The sequence below is a fragment of the Dasypus novemcinctus genome, chromosome 8 (genome assembly GCF_030445035.2).
Source record: "Dasypus novemcinctus isolate mDasNov1 chromosome 8, mDasNov1.1.hap2, whole genome shotgun sequence".
Taxonomy (NCBI): domain Eukaryota; kingdom Metazoa; phylum Chordata; class Mammalia; order Cingulata; family Dasypodidae; genus Dasypus; species Dasypus novemcinctus.
Window position 1 is genome coordinate 172,538 of NC_080680.1, and position 19,140 is coordinate 191,677.

Sequence of the window (19,140 nt, forward strand, 5' to 3'; positions counted from 1 at the left end):
ACATTTTGTTTATCCATTCATTGGTTGATGGACACTTGAGTTGTTTCCATCTTTTGGCAATTATGAATATTGCTGCTATGAACATCAGCATGCAAATATCTATTTGAGTCCCTGCTTTCAATTATTTGGGTATATATCTAATGGAGGGATGCCAGGACATACGGTAATACTGTACCTAACTTTCTTCCATAGCAGCTGCCCTGTTCTACATTGCTCCAGCAAAGAATGAGTGCTCCTCTTTCTCCCTGTGCTCTCCACTATTCTTTCAATAGTAGCCATTCTAGCGAGTGTGAAACGTTATATCATCAGGCTTTGGATTTGCATTTCCATGATAGCTAATGATGGTGAACATCATTTCATGTGCTTTTTAATCATGTGTAAACTTTTAAACTGTTCATTCAAATCCTTGCTTACACGAATTTGTTGAAACATCCACTGAAGGTTAGAGGTATACTCAAATTTACAAGTTTCATTTAATTTCCCTCGTTTCGTATAAAAGATTTTTGGCCAACGTTTTTATAGAGAACTTTTTTTTAATTTTTATTTTTAAAATTTTATTGAAGTGTGTCATTCATACATAAACATACGTACACTTTTAAAACATGTCTTTATTTTCTATGAACTTGGAGACAACCATCACTCATTAGTAATTGAGTATCGTCTACATATGTTTAGTCTGCATTCTTGGAAATTTTCTTTCATAAGGAATAACAACACCAGGCCAGCAGCTCCTGTGATTCACTGGGTGATTGAACCATTTTGATAACTACTTCATCAGGGCAGTTACGATGCCAGGATCATTGTTAAATGCCAACATTATCAGGGTATTATATTTTTTATGAACATCCAGCACTGCCTGTACATATATTGTGGAGTCATTTAAAGCACCTTCTCTACACTTCTCCATTGCTGCAAGACACTGATTGTGAATGTTTCCAATGTTTTTTTTTATCAATTCTCCTCAGCCATCCTGGATTCTAGATGCAAGGTGATACAGGCATCCCATGTATCATTCATTTTTGCCAGCATCCAATAAATTCTAAAATTTTGTGTGGGAAATTTCCAAGTGATTTTTAATGAGTACTTGCTCACATTTCCTTGCTAATTTATCTCATGTGATTTTATGATGATGAATTTCAACTCTGTTGCTTTCCAAGGAGATGAACTTCTGCCTTTTTAGTAATTAGCTTCTATTTCAAGAGTTCAGCACAATCTGTTACACTAAAGTTCCTGGGCCAGTCAAAAGTTGAGGTACAAAGGCTTATTTTATACCATTCACAAGGGTCTGTTTGCAAATGTGTCATCTTAAGAGCAGAGTATCAATACAATTCATAATTTTTCTGCACAGACTTGTCTCTTCTCCCCCATTTTTTAATTTGTTTATTCAATCAATATTTATATCAGTATGGACTTGTGGATATTTATTTTACACTTTGGGCTGAAATCCAATACTACTTAATTTATCTTGGTTCACAAATTGTTCCATCTTTGACCATTGGGAGCTCTTTCAGCTGGCACCTGAATACTTTGACATATTGACACCATTCTGGGTTTTTTTTTAAGCACTGTTTTACTTTCTGATACTACACAATTCTCCAGGCTCAATTTGAATATTTCATAATCCAGTTCTAGGCCTGGCTCCTTTTATTGGAAAATGGTATTAGAAACAAGGATTGAAGGGCTAAGGGTTTTTGTAGCTCCTGGGATGCCATTGCTTCTAGGTCCTCTCGACTTTATGTGAGTATGCTAACCCAGGTATATATACATCCTATAAATATTTCTATTTATAATCATCTGTATCTATGTTAAGCTAAGCATGAGCTCCTATTGGTTTTCCAGCTCTAATCCATTACCACATGGATTCTCCTAGAATCCTCCCTTTGATTATCTGTAATTCCCCACTCCAATCAAGGGAAATCTGACTCCCGCCATCCACATCCATTTACCCAGTGGTTTATTTCCAGTATGCACATATAGCAGCTTCAGAAATGCTCACCTTTATCACCTATACTACAGGCATATGCACATCCTTTTGCCTTACTTTTATTTTTGTATTCATGAGAAAACTCCTTTATGATGGATTGTTACATAGGGTATGAAAACCCTTTCACTTTTTGGTTAGATTCGGGTGTTTGGAAAGAATGAGGCCAGTGGCAGGGGCAGGGTGTGCTGTGGAAAGGTAAGCAAAGTGGGCAGAGGCAAAATTAATTTCCTCAGAGTCATTGGTTCATCTGAGGAGAAGGAAACAGAGGACACTGATTTGAAATGGAGATAATAACACCTAGAATTGTTGGGTTTTTGTTGTCCCTGTCCACTCTGAAACCCCCTGTGCTTTGCCTCTTCAGCACTTCCCCCCAACTTCCAAACTCCAGCAGTCACTGATCTGTTTCCTGTTCTCTAGTTTTCCCTTTACCATATAATTGGAATCATATGGTATCTAGCATCTTCAGAATGGCTCATTTCACTTACCTCCTTTTGTGGTTCAATAGCCTATTTCTTTTCAGTGTTGAATAATATCCCATTGTCTGGCTGTACGAATTTCCTATTGAGGGACATCTTGGTTGCTTCCATATTTTGACAATTATGGATAAAGTTCCTATAAACATTCATGAGCAACATTGTGTGTAGAAAACGTTTTCAAATCAGTTTGGTAAATATATAGGAATATGACTGCAGGATTTTATGACAGAACTATCTTTAGCTTTGTAGCAAATTATCAAAATGTCTTCCGCAGTGGCTGTGCCATTTGCATTACAACTAGCAATGAAGGAGAACTCCTGGTGCAATGAATCCTTGCCAGAAGTTACTCTTATAAGTTTTTGTGTGTGTGTTTTTTTTTAATTTTTAGCCATTCTTAAAGTATGTACTTGTATCTCAATATTGTTTTCATTTGCAATTCCCAAATCACAATGATATTGAGCATCTTTTCACATGCTTATTTTCCATCTGTTCGGTGAAGTGTCTGTTCAGAACTTTTGCCCATTTTTTAAATGAATTGTTTTCTCATTGTTGAATTTTAGCAGTTCCTTATATATTTTAAATAATAAAAAGTAAAGCTTGGGAAATGGCTGTGGCTCAATCAGTTGGGCTCCCGTCTACCATATGGGAAGCCCTGGGTTCACGTCCCAGAGCCTCCTTGTAAAGGTGGGCTCACCTGTATGCTGTGGAGAACTGCCCAGCCCGTGGGCGCCACAGTGAGCTGACTCAGTACAGTGACACAACAAAAAAGTGTGACAAGCAAAAAAAAAACTCAGAAGAACACGCAACGAATGGACACAGAGAGCAGACAGCAAGCAAGTTGCAAGTTGGGGCCAAAATAAATAAATAAAAATTAATAATAATAAACAGACACAGAAGAATGCACAGGGAATGGACACAGAAAGCAGACTGCAAGCAAAAAAGCCTCGGGGGGGGGTTGGTGGAATAAATCCTTTATCTGAAATAAATATGTTTTGTAAATATTTTATCTCAATCTGTGTCTTGTCTTTTCATTCTCAAAATTATTGACTTAGCAACATACATGTTTGTGACTTTAATAAAGTCCAGTTTACTAATTTTCTTTTCATAGATTATGATATTGCCATTGTATTTTAAAAAACCCATCACCAGATCAAAGGTCATGTAGATTTTCTCCTACGTTTTCTTCTATAAGTTTTATAGTTACTGTTATATTTTTAATTTTGCCTTTAGGTTTATGATCCATTTTGATGTAATTTTTGTATAAATGCTGAGGTCTATTTCTAGGTTTTGTTTTGTTTTGTTTTGTTTGCATATGGATGTCCAATTTTTCCAACAGCATTTTCTGAAAAGGCTGTGCTTTCTCTCTATTGAATTGCTTTTGCTTCTTTATCAAATATCGGTTGACTATATTTGTATGGATCTATTTCTAGTCTCTCTATTGTGTTTTCTCTTCCATTAATCTGTGTATTCTGTGTATATCTGTTCTTTTGCAAATACCGTCTAGATTACTGTGGATGTATAGTAAGTTTTGAAATAGTGTACTGTGAGTTGTCACCTAAATGATTTTAGGTTGGCAATTCTTGGCCCTTTGATTTTCCATGTAAAATTTAGAACTAGTTTGTCAACACCTACAAACTAGTCTGTGGGGATTTATTGGGATTGTGTATAATATATAAAATAAGTTGGGAAGAATTAACAATAATTATAGTCTTCTGAGCTCTGAATAATGAATCTATCTCCATTCATTTAGATCTTTGATTTTTAAAAATCAGTTTTCATAGTGTTTCAGGGTGATTTTCCATGTAAGTACATATTTTGCTAAATATTTCATTTTGGGAAGTGCTATTATAAATATTAGTTTTCAAATTTTGAAATTGCCAATACATAGGAAATCAATGGACATTTCTGTATCAACCTTGTATCCCATGACCTTGTTATACACCCTTATGAGTTCCAGTTATTTAATCAATTCTTTGTGATTTTTCTACAATAACAATATATATTTTTTATTTCTTTTTCTTGTGTTATTACACTAGCTAGTACTTCTATGTATGGTGTCCCTTGTTCCTGACTTTGGGGGAAAGCATCCAGTTTCTCACTATTTAAACATGCTTGTTGTAGCTATTTCTCATCAAATTGATGAAATACCTTTCTACTTTTAGTTGACTGATAGTTTTACCATGAAAGGGTTTAGACTTTGTCAAGTTTTGCTTCTTTCAATTGGTATGATCATATGAGTTTTCTTTTTTAGTCTTTTGATGTGGTGGATTACATTGATTCCATTTTCAAATGTTGAAGCAGGCTTATAGATTGATATAAATTCAAACCCCACTTTGTCATTTTATTTTATTTTTTCACATTGATGCCTGTGATTTGCTAATATTTTGGGACAGAAATCTGTGTCTATGTTCATGGAACATACTGACTGTAGTTTTCATTTCTTGTAAACTCTTTGGTTTTGAGAATTAGGACAATGCAGGTCTCATAGAATGAACTGAGAAGCATTCCCTCATTTTTTTTTGGAAAAGACTGGAAAATTGGAACCATTCCTCCCTTAACTATTTGGTAGAAATCACTAGCAAAACCATCTGTACATGGTGATTTCTTTTTTGAAACTGTATTTATTATTGATTCAATGTCTTTACAGTGCACTTTTAGGGCCATTGAGGTTATTAGGTTATCAATTTTTCCTTGTGTGTGTTCTGGTACTTTATGTGTTCAAAGGAATTGGTTCATTTCATGTAAATTATTTAAATTGTGGTTATAGAGTTGTTCATAGAATTCCTTTATGGTCTTTATTATTTTATATCCATGGGATCAGTACTTAGGGCCCTTTTCATTCCTCATATTAGTCATTTTTGCCCTTACTCTTTTTTTTTCTTGGTTAACCTGACTAGAGGTTTAGAGGTTTTATTAATGTTTTAATGAACCAGTTTTTGGTCTTGTTGATTTTCTCTCTTTTTGTCATTGTCTATTTCATTGATTTCTGCTTAATTTTTATCACTTATTTTCTTCTGCTTGATTTAGACTTACATTTCTTTCTCTAGCTCTTTAAGGTGAAAATTTAGGCTATTTATTTTAGATCTTTCTTCTTTTCTAATATATGCATTTATTGTCATAAATTTCCCTTTATAACTGCTTTTGCAGCATCCCACAAATTTTGTAAAGTTATATTTTTCTTCACTTCAAAGTTTTTTGTTTTTTATTTTTTTTTGAACCTTCTCCTTTGATCTATGTGTTATTTAGAAGTGTGGTGTTTTATTTCTAAACATCTAGGAATTTCCCAACTAACTTTCTGTTATTGATTTCTAGTTTAAGTCAACTGGGGTCTCTGAGCATAATTTGCATGATTTCTCAGCCTGTAAAAATTTTAAGGTATATTTAAACGGCTCAGATTGTGGTCTCTCTTGGTGAATGCGCCATGCCAGCTTGAGAAGAATGTGTATTCTCATGTGACTGACTGGGGTGCTCCAAAAGGTCAGGTAGGTCAAGTTCATTGACAGAGCATTGAGGACAGCTATCTTTATGGGGTTCTACCTGCTAGAGCTCTCAGTTACTGATGTAGAGTGTTGAATCTCCAGTGCGACTGTGCATTTGTCTATTTCTCCTATCTCTACAACTACGTTGCCTCAAATATGTTTAACATTCCATCATTAGGTGTATACATTTTTAAGTTTGTAATGTCTTCTTGGAGAAGTGATACCCTGTATTATCATGCACTACCCTTCTTTATCCCTGATAATTATCCTTGTACTGAAAGTTTCTTTCTCTGAAATTTATATGGCTAGTTCAGCTTTCTTTTGATTAGGGTTAGTATGGTACATTTTTCTCCTTTTCACTTTGGACATGTCATGTCACTTACATTAAATGTGGGTTTCTTGTAGAGAAGATACAGTTGGTCCTGTCTTTCTCTTCCTCTGTAATTGTTCACCGTGTGTTTTTTCACAGGTTCACATTTAACGTCATTATGAAATATTTGGAATAATAGTTACCAAATATAACTGCTTTCTATTCATTGTCAGAGGCTTCTCTTTCTGTCTTCTCTGGTTTTAAGTGAGAATTTTATATGATATCATTTTATTTCCTCTCAGAATATCAATTACACTTCTCTAAAAAATATAGTTTCCCTAGAGTGCACAATATACATTTTAAGTGAATGTAAGTCCACTTTCAATTAACACTACTTCACTTCATATGCACTGCAGGTATCCTAAAGCAGCATATTTCCAAATCCCCTGATGTGCTGAGATACGATCCATGGCATTGTCACAATGGAGATGAGCCTCGAGCAGCCCTGAGACCCCCACAGTGGACGTGACATCCTGAGCCAGAGCTGTTGCCAGAACAGCTTGAATGAGCAGACACAGCCGTTAGGAGTTATCACTCAGTATGACAGACAGCTGCTTTGAAAAACCTGAGAATTGGACTTGGCGAAAACAAAGTGAAAGTGTTAGCAGGCTACACCACTCAATGGGAATGATAAGGATAAATGACAGCAGAATCTATACTAACACTTGGAGTCAGGAATTTAGAAAGATGAAGAGTTAAGACTTAAATATCTTAAAACTAGATCACAGTGCATTTAAGAAAAGCTTAATTCATTTTTAAAAGTATACTTGAACGATTATATTGCTTTATATATCATGCTGTGTAAGAGAAAGATTAAAATACACTAAAAATAAAATACACTAAAGAAAGAAATTAAAAATACATTTTGGCTTGTCATTTCATTTCCTGTTTTAATGAAATGACAAGCCAAAATGTATTTAGGATTTATGAAATAAATACCATTCAACTGAAAATGTACCTGGTGCTCTTATCCATCTAGAAACAGTGTGCATATGTGAATGTTTGGACATAATTCCGAACAGACTATTATAGAGGTAGGTCTAAGCCTTCTGAGGAAAATACATATTAACTTAATATTTTTTTTGTATAAAGACTGTTTATTAAATAATAATAATCTTTGAACATTAATATCTTAACAACCCCCATCCCAAAATCAAAGAAACTACCATAATGTTCTCACATAACACATCAGAAAAAGAAAGAAAATAATTAACATCACAGCCTACTCTATGAATAAAAGGAAATGGGCATCTGATTATTTTCAATATTGAAAGTAAATTTCCAAGGCTACATTTAAGTCACAAAATTAATTTAACATATAACAGAAAGTATTTTTCCTTTATATCCCTGAGCTTTTCAGGAAGGTAATGATAATATCATAATTGTTGGCAAGGATACTAATTTTATCTCAAATGGAAAATATGAATTATTTCAATCAAAACTGAAATTTTCTCCCATTTTTCACGGAGTTACTATATAAAATTTGTTGGTTTAAAGGGTTATAAAAGGTGGAAAGAGACAAAGACAAAGGAAAGAGTACTTAAAATTTGAAAAATACCTTCATGTATAAAATAAAGTATTTGGGAAAAGAGTGACATTAACAAACAAAATTACAAAGTCAATGATAAATTACATTTAATACTTTATTTTCCTCCATATGTATTTTTTTAAAAGACTTATTTATTTATATCTCCCCCACTCCCACCCCCATTGTCTACTCTTTGAGTCCATTTGCTATGTATTTTTCTATGTCTACTTCTCTTCTCATATGGTGTCTCCAGGAACCAATCCTGGGACCTTCTGGAGTGGAGAGAGGTGCTCATTCTCTTGTGCCACCTTAACTCTCTGGTCTGCTGTATCTCTTATTATCTCTCTTCTGTGTCTCTTTTTGTTGTGTCATTTGCTGTACCAGCTCTCCTCATGGGCCAGCACTCCGCATGGGGCAGCAGTCCACACTGGCCAGCTCTCCACTTGAGCCAGCTTGCCTTTACCAGGAGGTACTGGGTATTGAACCCCGGACCTCCCGTACAGTAGACAGGAGCCCAATCACTTGAGCCACATCCGCTTCCCCCTCCATGTACATTTTAATTACCATCCATAATTATTTAATGCCAAAAATCCTGAAGTAAAATTTGCAATTTAAAATTGAATTTTTTATTTTACCCATTTTTTAAGTCACAAAAGTATGCTTTATTTATATTAGCATTAGATGCATTTTTTTAACTTGTGATTTTTTAAAATTTATTTTTCCAATTATTTAATCCTTAATTAAATAAGTAATTCTCATACTGCGTTAATCCTTTATCTTGGGATTAGAGGTTGATAAACGTGTTTCAGTTATCAAATTGAACAGTAATTTTATGACATTTGAATTTTAGAAGTTTTGCTCTTGGCCTTTATGTTGTCAATCAGTGGGAAATAAAACTTCAGCATCTTCTTAACTCCAATATTATCCAGGACAATTTTCTTCCTAAGAATTTCCATAGAAAAGGAATTTAAAAAAATTTTTTATTTTATTGCCTGAGGTTATAGTTTTATAATGCGTATTACTAAAAAATATTTTCTAAGACCAGGAAAGGCCAACATCATGTGCAAAATTATTGCTAAGCATACTGAAACACCAAAAACTTGCCTCTCTGAAATGTAGAAATTTCAAATTTAATGATATATTAAAGCGAACTGAACTATGATGCCTTTTATTTATTCACTTACTATTTTGTTGCTTTACAAGGTAATAGGCAGTTCAATTTGTTACAAATTTTATGAATGGAATATAACTTTAAAATCATGGGAAGATAGTGTTAGACTATGCAGGAATGGTTGAACTCTTTCACAAAAACAATGGAGAAAGAGCTAAAACTTGTCTGAGGGACCTACTTTGGGGTCAGCAGATCAGGCTGGTGCTGCACAGAGAGGGTGAGGCACAGAGAGATGGAGAAGCCAGAACAATAAACGTGAATTGCCAAGCCCCCGTGGTGGCCACGAGGGGTCCCCACCCCCCTGGCATTAAGTTGGCTCACTGCAGCTGACTGAGTGAACAGACATCTTCCTCCCTGTCTGCTGTTACGAGAGAAAAGGGAGACGGAGACAGGGGCCTTTCCTCAGTGAATTCCGCCAGCAGAATCTGCTTCCAATCTGGGCTCTTGTCAGACCAAAACCCAGGAAAGTGGAGACTGATACACCTCCATGGAAAGGGGCACCAACTATCGCCATCTGCGCCAGTCTGGAAGTTCCATGGACAAAAACTGCTTTTGGGTCTCTCTGTATCCTAATTCCTGGGAGAAAATCTGCCCCACATTAGTGAGTCCTGGGACTGATGTCGATAACTTAAGCAGGGCAATTTTAAAGACTTAGAATATGTTGAACCAAATATCAAAGAAGAGCTGTGAAAATATAAGAAACAATAGGCCAAAGAGAGAAATTGGCCATCAAAGTAGTCACCAACATAATCAGATGCCTGGACATCAACAAAAAATTACACACCATACTAGGAAACAGAAAGAGATGGCCAGTCAAAAAGCAAACCAAATATCCTGTAGAGATACAGATAATCACACAACTGTCACAAATCATCTCAAAGAATTGCAAGAAAATATGACTAAAGAAATAAAGGAAATTAAGAAGAGACTGGACTGGGTGAGCATAAAGAACAATTTCAAAGCCTGCAAAGAAAAGTTGCAGACCCTATAGAAATTAAAGACATGATGGATGAGAATAGAAATACACTGGAGGCACATAAGAACAGATTTGAATTCTCAAAGACTGAATTAGTGATTTCAAAGGCAGAGGAGAAGACAGGAAAAAAGAATGAGAAGAGAATGAAAAAAATGGAACAGTTCTCAGGGAACTGAATGACAAGGCAAAATGCATAAATATATGCAGTGTCAGTGTCCCTGATGGAGAAGAGAATGGAAAGGGGCAGAAGGAAAATTTGAGGAAATAATGACCAAAAACTTCCAAACCCTTATGAAAGACATAAATATCAATACCCAAGAAGGACAATATACCTCAAACAGAATAATTCCAAATAGAACTATCCTGAGGCAGCTACTCCTCAGAATGACAAATATCAGAGATATTTCAGAGGAGATTCTGAAAGCAGCAAGAGAAAAGCACAGCAATACATACAAGAGAACCTCAATAAAAGTAAGTGCCAACTTCTCATCTGAAACCATGGATCAGAGAAAAAAGTGGTATGATGTATTTAAGGTTCTGAAAGAGAAAAACTGCCAAAAATTCTGTATCCAGCAAAGCTGGATTCAAAAATAAGGGTGTTCAAAGTCTTCACAGAGAAACAAAAACTGATAGAATATGTTACCAAAAGACCATAATTACAAGAGATACTATGCTGTGCTAAGTCAGCAATCGATCGCCTCGAAAGAAAGGTGATGCAGAACTTTACAAAACAGAAGGACAGAGAGAGAGACACTAGAGAGGAGATAAAGATGGAACCAGGGGACCCACAGCTTCTGGAACTGAGAGCCTTGACCCTAGTTTCCACCTCGTATTTGACAGCAGCTCTTTGCTACCAGAACTGCAACATCATCTACAATAATAGGAACAACTGCAACATCCACAACAATAGGACAGTTGCAGTATTTACAGTAAGGACAAAGTAAAACTCTTTCCCCACAATACCAAAGGGAGTGCTGCAGGGAAGCAGATTTGGCCCAACAGATAGAGTGTCTGCCTACCACATGGGAGGTCCAGGGTTCAAACCGAGGGCCTCCTGACTCATGTGGTGAGCTGGTCCATGCGCAGTGCTGATGTGTGCAAGGAGTGCCGTGCCAGGCAGGGGTGTCCTCCACATAGGGGAGCCCCATGCACAAGGAGTACACCCCATAAGGAGAGCCACACCATGTGAAAAAAGTGCAGCCTGCCCAGGAGTGGTGCTGCAGAAATGGAGAGCCGATGCAGCAAGATGACACAACAAAGAGATGCAGATTCCCAGGCTGCTGACAAGAATGTGAGTGGACATGGAAGAACCCACAGTGAATGGACAGAGAGAGCAGACAACAGTAGGGAAGGGAGAGAAATAAATAAAAAATAAATCTTTAAAAAAATAAAGAGAATGCTGCAGACTGAAAGAAAAAAAAACAAAGGTGAGAGACTTGGAGAAGAGTATAGCAATGAAGATTTTTAGGAAGGGTAAATTAAAGGTAAAAATACAACAGTTTGATAAGACAACAAAAGGCCAAAGGACAAAATGGATGAAATAAGCAATGCCTTTGTAGTGACAGCGTTGAATGTTAGTCGTTTGAACTCCCCAATCAAAAGGCATAGACTGATAGAATGGATAAAATAATATGAGCCTCCAATATACCATGAACAAGACTCACCTCAGACATAAGGACACAAGCAGGTCAAAAGTGAAAGGCTGGAAAAAGATACTCCATGCAAATAGGAAACAAAAAAAAGAGAGCTGGAATAGATCAGAAAAAAAAATAGATTTTAAATGTAAATTTTTTATTAGGGATGAAAAAGTCATTACATATTAATAAAAGGGGCAATTTATCAAGAAGAAATAACTATGCTAAATATTTTTGCATCTAACTTGATTGCCCCAAGATACATGAGACATACTCTGGCAAAACTGACAGGAGAAATCTACGTCTCCACAATAATAGTTAGAGACTTCAATATACCACTATCAGCATTGGATAGAATATATGGACAGAGGATGAAAAAAGGAACAGAGACTTGAATAGTATGATAAATGAACTAGACCTTACATACATCTATAGAGCATTGAATCCCAAAACATTAGGATATACATTCTTTCAAGCTCATGGATCCTTCTCCAAAGTAGACCATATATTGGGTCACAAGACAGGTCTCAATAAATTTTTAAAAGCTTAAAATTATATCTTTTATAATTTCAATATTTTAAATATAATTTTAATATTAAAAATATAAAAATTTTATATTAAAAACTTAAAAATATCTCTGATCATAATGAAATGAAGCTGGAAATCAATAATGGACAGAAAAAGGGAAATTCATAAATATATGGAGACTAAATACACACTCTTAAACAATCAATAGGTCAAAGAATAAATTGTAAGAGAATTCAACGAATATCTGGAGAAAAATGAAATGAGAAGACAACATATCAAAACCTATCTGACACTGCAAAGGCAGTGCTGATGGGAAATTTCTAGTCCCCAATGCTTACATTAAAAAGAAGAAAGAGCTAAAATTGAAGATCTGACTGTTTACCTGTAGGAACTAGGAAAAGAAGAGCAAAGAAATCTGAAACCAAGCTAAAAGAAAGAAATAGCAAAGAGCAGAGCAGAAATAAATGAAATTGACCAAAACAAAAAACAAAAAACAAAAAACCAAGAGAGAATCCACAAAACCAAAAGTTGGTTCTTTGAGAAGATCAACAAAATTGACAAACACTTAGCTAGACTGACAAAGAGAAAAAGAGAGAAAACAGAAATAAAATCAGAAATGGGAGGGGGAAAGTCACAGAAAATATAGGAGATACTCATATACCCAACACCCTCCCGCTTTTCCTCTCTTCCCTATTAATAACATTTTACATGTGGGTGGTACATTGTTACATTTGATGTATGAATATTGAAGCATTGTTATGAACCATGGTCAATGGTTTACGATATGGTTTACATTTTAGATCGTACACTTCTACAGGTTTTGATGAAGGTTGAAGTGTCCTGTATACATTATTGCAAGATCATGCAAACAATTCTAATGCTCTAAAAATGCCCTATGTCCCACCTAGTCTATTCTTCCCTTCTCCCCCCCCGCCCCCCAGAACCTATGATAACCACTAAGTTTCCATTTCTGAAGAATAAGACTCATAGTTATTGCAATAACACTGAGGGCTTGACATATTGGTCTGTTTTCTTGTATTAGGCACTGCCTGTATCCTCAAGGGATTCTCATCTCTCTGATTGAGATCACGGCAGGACTCCCCAGGATGGGAGTTTGATATTTTCTCATTTACTGTGCAGGTCTCCGCCCACTGAGATAACACACTACGAGATGAACACTTACACATTCCATAGAAACACGCCCCAGGGATGCCCTAACCCACACATACCTTGGGGAACTCAAGTTAGGTGGGAAAATAGTTAGCATAGTTATTTCTTCTTGATAAATTGCTCCTTTTATTAATATATAATGACCTTTATCATCCCTTATAAAAATTTTCCATTTAAAATCTATTTTGTCTGATATTAATATTACTACTCCCGCTCTTTTTTGGTTACTATTTGCTTGGAATATCTTTTGCCAACCTTTTACTTTTGACCTGGTTGTGTCCTTACGTCTGAGGTGAGTCTTCTTCATGGTATGTTGGAGGCTCATATTGTTTTATCCATTCTATCAGACTATGCCTTTTGATTGGGGAGTTCAAACGACTAACATTCAACGCTATTACTACAAAGGCATTGCTTAGTTCATTCATTTTGTCCTTTGGCCTTTTGTTGTCATATCAAACTATTGTCTTTTTACCTTTAATTTACCCTTCCTCATAATCTTCATTTCTACACTCTTCTCCAAGTCTCTCTCCCTCGTTTATGGTTTTTTTTTCCTTTCAGGCTGTAGCACTCTCGTAATTCTGGTCTTTTGGTAACATAGTCTATCAGTTTTTGTTTGTGAAGACTTTGAACTCACCCTTATTTTTGAAGGACAGCTTTGCTGGATACAGAATTCTTGGCAGTTTTTCTTTCAGTACCTTAAATACGTCATACCACTTTCTTCTCTGCTCATTTTTCTGTTAAATACAAACGGCCACAAGGAAAAGCCAGCAAACACTTAAAACAGACACGTTTCTGAGAACTAAGAAAGGCCTGGCTGGTTAGAGCTGGGGACCGAGTCCTGCCTCGTGAAAGGCGTGCTGAGGTCCGCTCTGGCCCTGGGGGGAGAGCCGGTTTGTGAGCAGACGAGGAGGCAGCCTTGGTTGAAGGGCTCCCCGTCTGAGTGAGGGTGCCCCTGGAGCCAACGCGAAGGAGGTCCTTTTAAGGGAAGGAAGTTGGACGCAGAAAGAGAAGCTGGAATTCAATGACAAAGGAAGAGGCAAACATGCCCTGTCATGGGATAGAAAGCCAAGGGCCAAGCAAGGGTCGCCGGCGGCCAGCCCAGGAGGCCAACGTCTCTGGGGAGAAAGCACTGTTTTGCCTGACTTTGGGCTTCTTCTATCCTCAAAACCACAAGCCGATAAATTCCTGCAGTTTAAGTCAACCCACTGCATGGTACTTGTTTTGGCAGCTAGGAAACTAAAACAGTAATTCTCATTTGTCCACATGGAAGAGACGCCCCTGAGTTCTTACAGTAAGATGGTAGAGAACTGTTCATCAGCGGCCTCTGAAATGGAAACTGTGCTTGGAGAAGTGAATCCGTACTGCATGTACTGCTGAGAGTCAGTGAGGTCAAACCCCTTTGGAGGTCAGGAAAGTACTGCTACATGTCGATGTGCCAGAAATCCATCACCAGGGTAAGATTTGGTTACAGGGTCATCATAGGTTCCTGCCCAGTAATGTTTCACACAAGGAAGGCATGGAAATTCTGAACGTGAGGTAGAACCCCCACCTCTGCATGCAAGGCTGTTGTGGAGTAGCACAAATAGTCCATAAAAGTGATGCTGTCCGTGTCCATTTGCTGTGTGATCTTCTGTATCTATTTCTCTTTTTTGTCTTCTCATCTTCATAGACAGCAAAAACAGCAGGGCGGGGGCGCAGGTTGAGGAAAAAATAAATCTTTAAAAGAAAAAGTGAATGCTAAAGGGTTTGAGTTTCAGCTAAACTTAATGGTTGTTACTAATGACAAAAATAGCAAAAATCTGTGAATAACATGTTTCAGTGGAACTGCTGTTTGATGAATGCTTCACAAGACAGCTCAGAGTGAGAAGTCAAAACGGAATAGTCAGAGTACGTAGTAAATGCTACTGTTTTGTAGCTGGGCTGCTCTTACAATAACAAAGCCGCACTCTGAGATTGGCATGAGCCAGAATACAGTCTTGACCCTGTAGAGCCCACTATAATTAGGATGATTATGCCTCCCAATTTTGCTGAGACAATCCTGATTCATGCCTGTTATCCTGTCAGATTCATTATCAACAGACAATTTCACATTCTGAAGTATCTTGCTTTGGCCAACATTGTATCATCACTGCACCAGTTATCAGTTTATTGTCTCGCAACTCCGCATCCACCCTTCCATGATCTGCTCTGTGAGAAGGACTGGGTCCTTAAAAAGACTTTATTTGTAGCAAGCTTGAAGTTGAGCTTGTCAGTAGAGGGACATTGCTGGGGAAACTGCGTAATGGCAGGGAACCGCCTCCTACCTACCCACTTCCGGAGGAGTTTGGCCCCAGCTGTGTTCAAGGCATGCAGCCGCCAGGCAGGTTGGTCTGGTGGGAACTTGGCTGCAGCCCTCTTCAAGCTTCTCCATCCTGCTGGTGAGTGGGCTCCTGAGGAAAGGTTCTCCGTGTGCCCACCAACCATCTCCACCCCAGATGGGTTTGCCTTGCTCTTCTGGTAAGTGTAGACTGTCCCTGGGTCATGAAACCTAGAGAACTTCTCAGCCACCCAGTGCCAGAACTTCTCCAATAAGAACTGAAGCCCATTTTTAGGGAGTTTGGGCAGGTGGCCCCTCTTCCAAGTTATTGATTTCTTAAGTACCTTGGGCATTTGGGTATTTTTAGAGTTCTCTTTTTACCTTTATAGTTATTTGATTCTTATTGTTAGTATTTCTTTATGTTGAGTTTTCTCTTTCCAAATTACTTTGTGGGTTTTGTCTCCTGGTGGGAGCTTGACTGATACACTAACCCTAAACCTGAGAGCAAGACTACCAAAAATAAACTGGATTATTTAACTTGGAACATGCTGTTGAACCTAGAAAAACTAGGATGGAATGTCTCAGAACGTGGGATACTTATTTCTTTGAACTCAAAGCTCCTGAAGCGTCAAATACCTAATACTTCCACCTAGATGGCCTAAGGAGCCTTACTTTATCAGTTCAAATATTGCCACAGAGATGGGATAGAGAAAAAGGATTTTTGTCAAGATCATACATATTCTGGTTCTGGGAGACTAAGAATATAATTTAAAAAATAGAAATACTGGGAAGCGGCTGTGGCTCAGTCGATTGGGCTCCCGTCTACCATATGGGAGGCCCTGGGCTCACGTCCCAGGCCCTCCTTGTGAAGGCAGGCTCGCCCGCGCCCACAGAGAGCTGACGGCCCACACCCACGGAGCGCTGGCGCAGCAAGACGACGCAACAAAGGGAGACGAGCAGGCACAGAAGGACGCACAGCGAATGGACACAGAGAGCAGACAGCAAGCAAGTCGCAAGGGAGGGAAGTAAATAAATAAAACAATCTTTAAAAGAAAAATAGAAATACTGTCTCAAGCTACTCTTGGGATTGTATAAAATAACCCCGACACTGGAGTTTTGGGAGTGGAAGCGCAAGTGCCCCGTTTCACCCAGAACAGAACTGGCTGAGTCTAATGGACTGTGAAGAGTGTGGCCTCTGACAAGGAAGTTGTTATATGTGACTTAAACCTGTGATTATAATCAGTCGATTGAGAATCAGAGCTCCACGCCCAGGGTTATTAGCCCTGGACGCTTCCCTCTTGGGTTTCCTTGTCCAGAAATAATACCCACCTTGCTATTTAACATGGTAAACTGTCGTGTTTGGTTTTTGTTTGTTTGCTTCCTTTTGCCTGGCATAAGTATAACTTTTAAAAAAATCTATATTGTATATATGTTAGAATAAAAAATTTTTAGAACATAGGACACAGAGTACACCCTATTGTAAACAATGGACTCTAGTTAATAGTGCAGTTATAAAAATGTGATTTCATGAATTGTAACAAAGGTACCCTAATGCAAGGTATTAATAATAGGATATTATATGGGAACTCTGTATTTTACACATGATTTTTCTGTAAACCAGCAACTTCTCAAAAATCTTTTTCTTGGAAAAAATAGATGCCATTATAATGATATGAGATGGAGAGTTAGCTAAGTTTGTTTTTGTCAGAGACTGAAATTACACTATAGGGATCAGTTTGTTATTTACAGCCATGCATATACAAATATTGTAAGTATTGTATTAATGAAGTACTCTAGTTGGAAATGCCAATATACAATTGCAAGAGATAAAAAAAACAAATGAAAATGTTGTCATTACAAACAGAATTTATTAAAACTCTTTCATTTCACTTGTTTACTTCTTGAGATACTATTTCTCACAGGAAATTATATTAACATGAGTGTTACCTTGGAAACCAACTAAATTTTATGAAGGAAATGAAGCACTTTTATGCCTCTTCCAACGCATTATGCAGCATTAGAGATGTGGCGTTCGTATTACACGTAATTTAAGGTCCTTTGTACTTACTATATGGGAGTATTCTTTGTACTGCTCTATGTAGTTTGATGTTCTTCCCCAGCACATGCTGGGAGTCAGTCTCAAATATTAGTTGAGCAAATTACGCGCCAATTTTGGTTCATGTTCATCAGTTCAATTTGCAAGCCACTTTGTGCTCCTAAAATTACAAGTTATAGCTGTTGGTTCAATATCATGATTATTCAAATAGAAAACTCAGAAAAAATAGTTGAATAAGGAAATTTAAAAATCACCAGTAAACAGAAGTTACAATCATATTGAAGACATTACTTTTCATAACATCAAAAATATATTTATATTTATTATCATATATTTATGGAAAGAGCACACTTCTATAAGCTGGACATTGTAAATTTGAACCTGCAGAATGATAAAACATGAATCATTTGTCTGTTGTATTTTATTTTGTAGCATTAAATAACATATCTGGGTTTTTTTTAATCACTTTTAGTGCTTCAAAATCTTTTACTCTTTTAAATGATAGTGCTTGGATGAATTGTTTATTTTTTGGAAGAAATTCATTCCTCTGAATAGCTATAATACCCATCATATGTGGTAAAGTTTTAGAAAATGCTCCAGGTCAGTTTCACATATTCAGGAAATGAGGAAAGGAAAGATTCGTATCTTTTAGGATCACTGGTTTTATTTCATCTCCATAACGATGGCTGTTTGGGGGAGGCTTTAAAGATCAAGACAATCTGATTCACAATTTGTGTGCATACTGTCAGTTCTCACAGAGGATTGTGTGCTTTCTTTTTGGGCTATTTGGCCATCACTACCATAATTCAAAAGTTATTTCAGAAAGAAACAACAATAAACTCAAAACAGGAATAGTATCAAGAAGCACTTCAAGCCACGATTAGCAAATAATTCTTACTGTTGACAGTTTTACGTCTCTGAGGTTTTCGTGTCAAGGGGCTTTTCATTTGAACACCCGGGGGTGGAGTCATTACCTCGCAGAAGCCTCCTCTCCCTGGCTGAAAAGGTCCTGGGTGGGCTCGATCAAAGAGCCACCAATCAGGAAACTGCTCCGTTGATTAGCTGCTGTGATGGTGTCTTGGTTAAATTTAACAGTCCAGTATCATTTAGCAACGAAAACATGTTTAATCTCTTGCTTTGTTGTGCATAGCACCGCTCTTCTATTAAACAGTAAGAAGAGGAACAGGCATCAACTTAAAGCACCTTTGAATTCCCTGAGGACACTGGTAGAGTCAGTCTCTGATTCAGTAGGTCTACGGCAGGGCTGAGACTCTGAATTTGTGATGATTTTCAGGTGACGGTGGTGCATGCCGTGCAGAGTGGCACTAGTACCAGAGCGCAGAGTCAGCAGGACACCTGTGTGCTGCAATCAAATGCGCATGCTAGAGCAGGAGCGATGGCTGTAAGAAGGGTTGGCACTAGCAAAACTCTACATGGCAAAGAGATAGGGTCAGAGCTGTTGCGAAGATCCT

General features: G+C 37.3%; 1 pseudogene; it reads right to left on the reverse strand.

Annotated features, from left to right (window-relative positions):
- Nucleotides 1–351: 351 nt before the first annotated feature.
- On the reverse strand, nt 352–15,363 carry LOC131279552 (cullin-1 pseudogene; annotated as a pseudogene).
- Nucleotides 15,364–19,140: the final 3,777 nt, after the last annotated feature.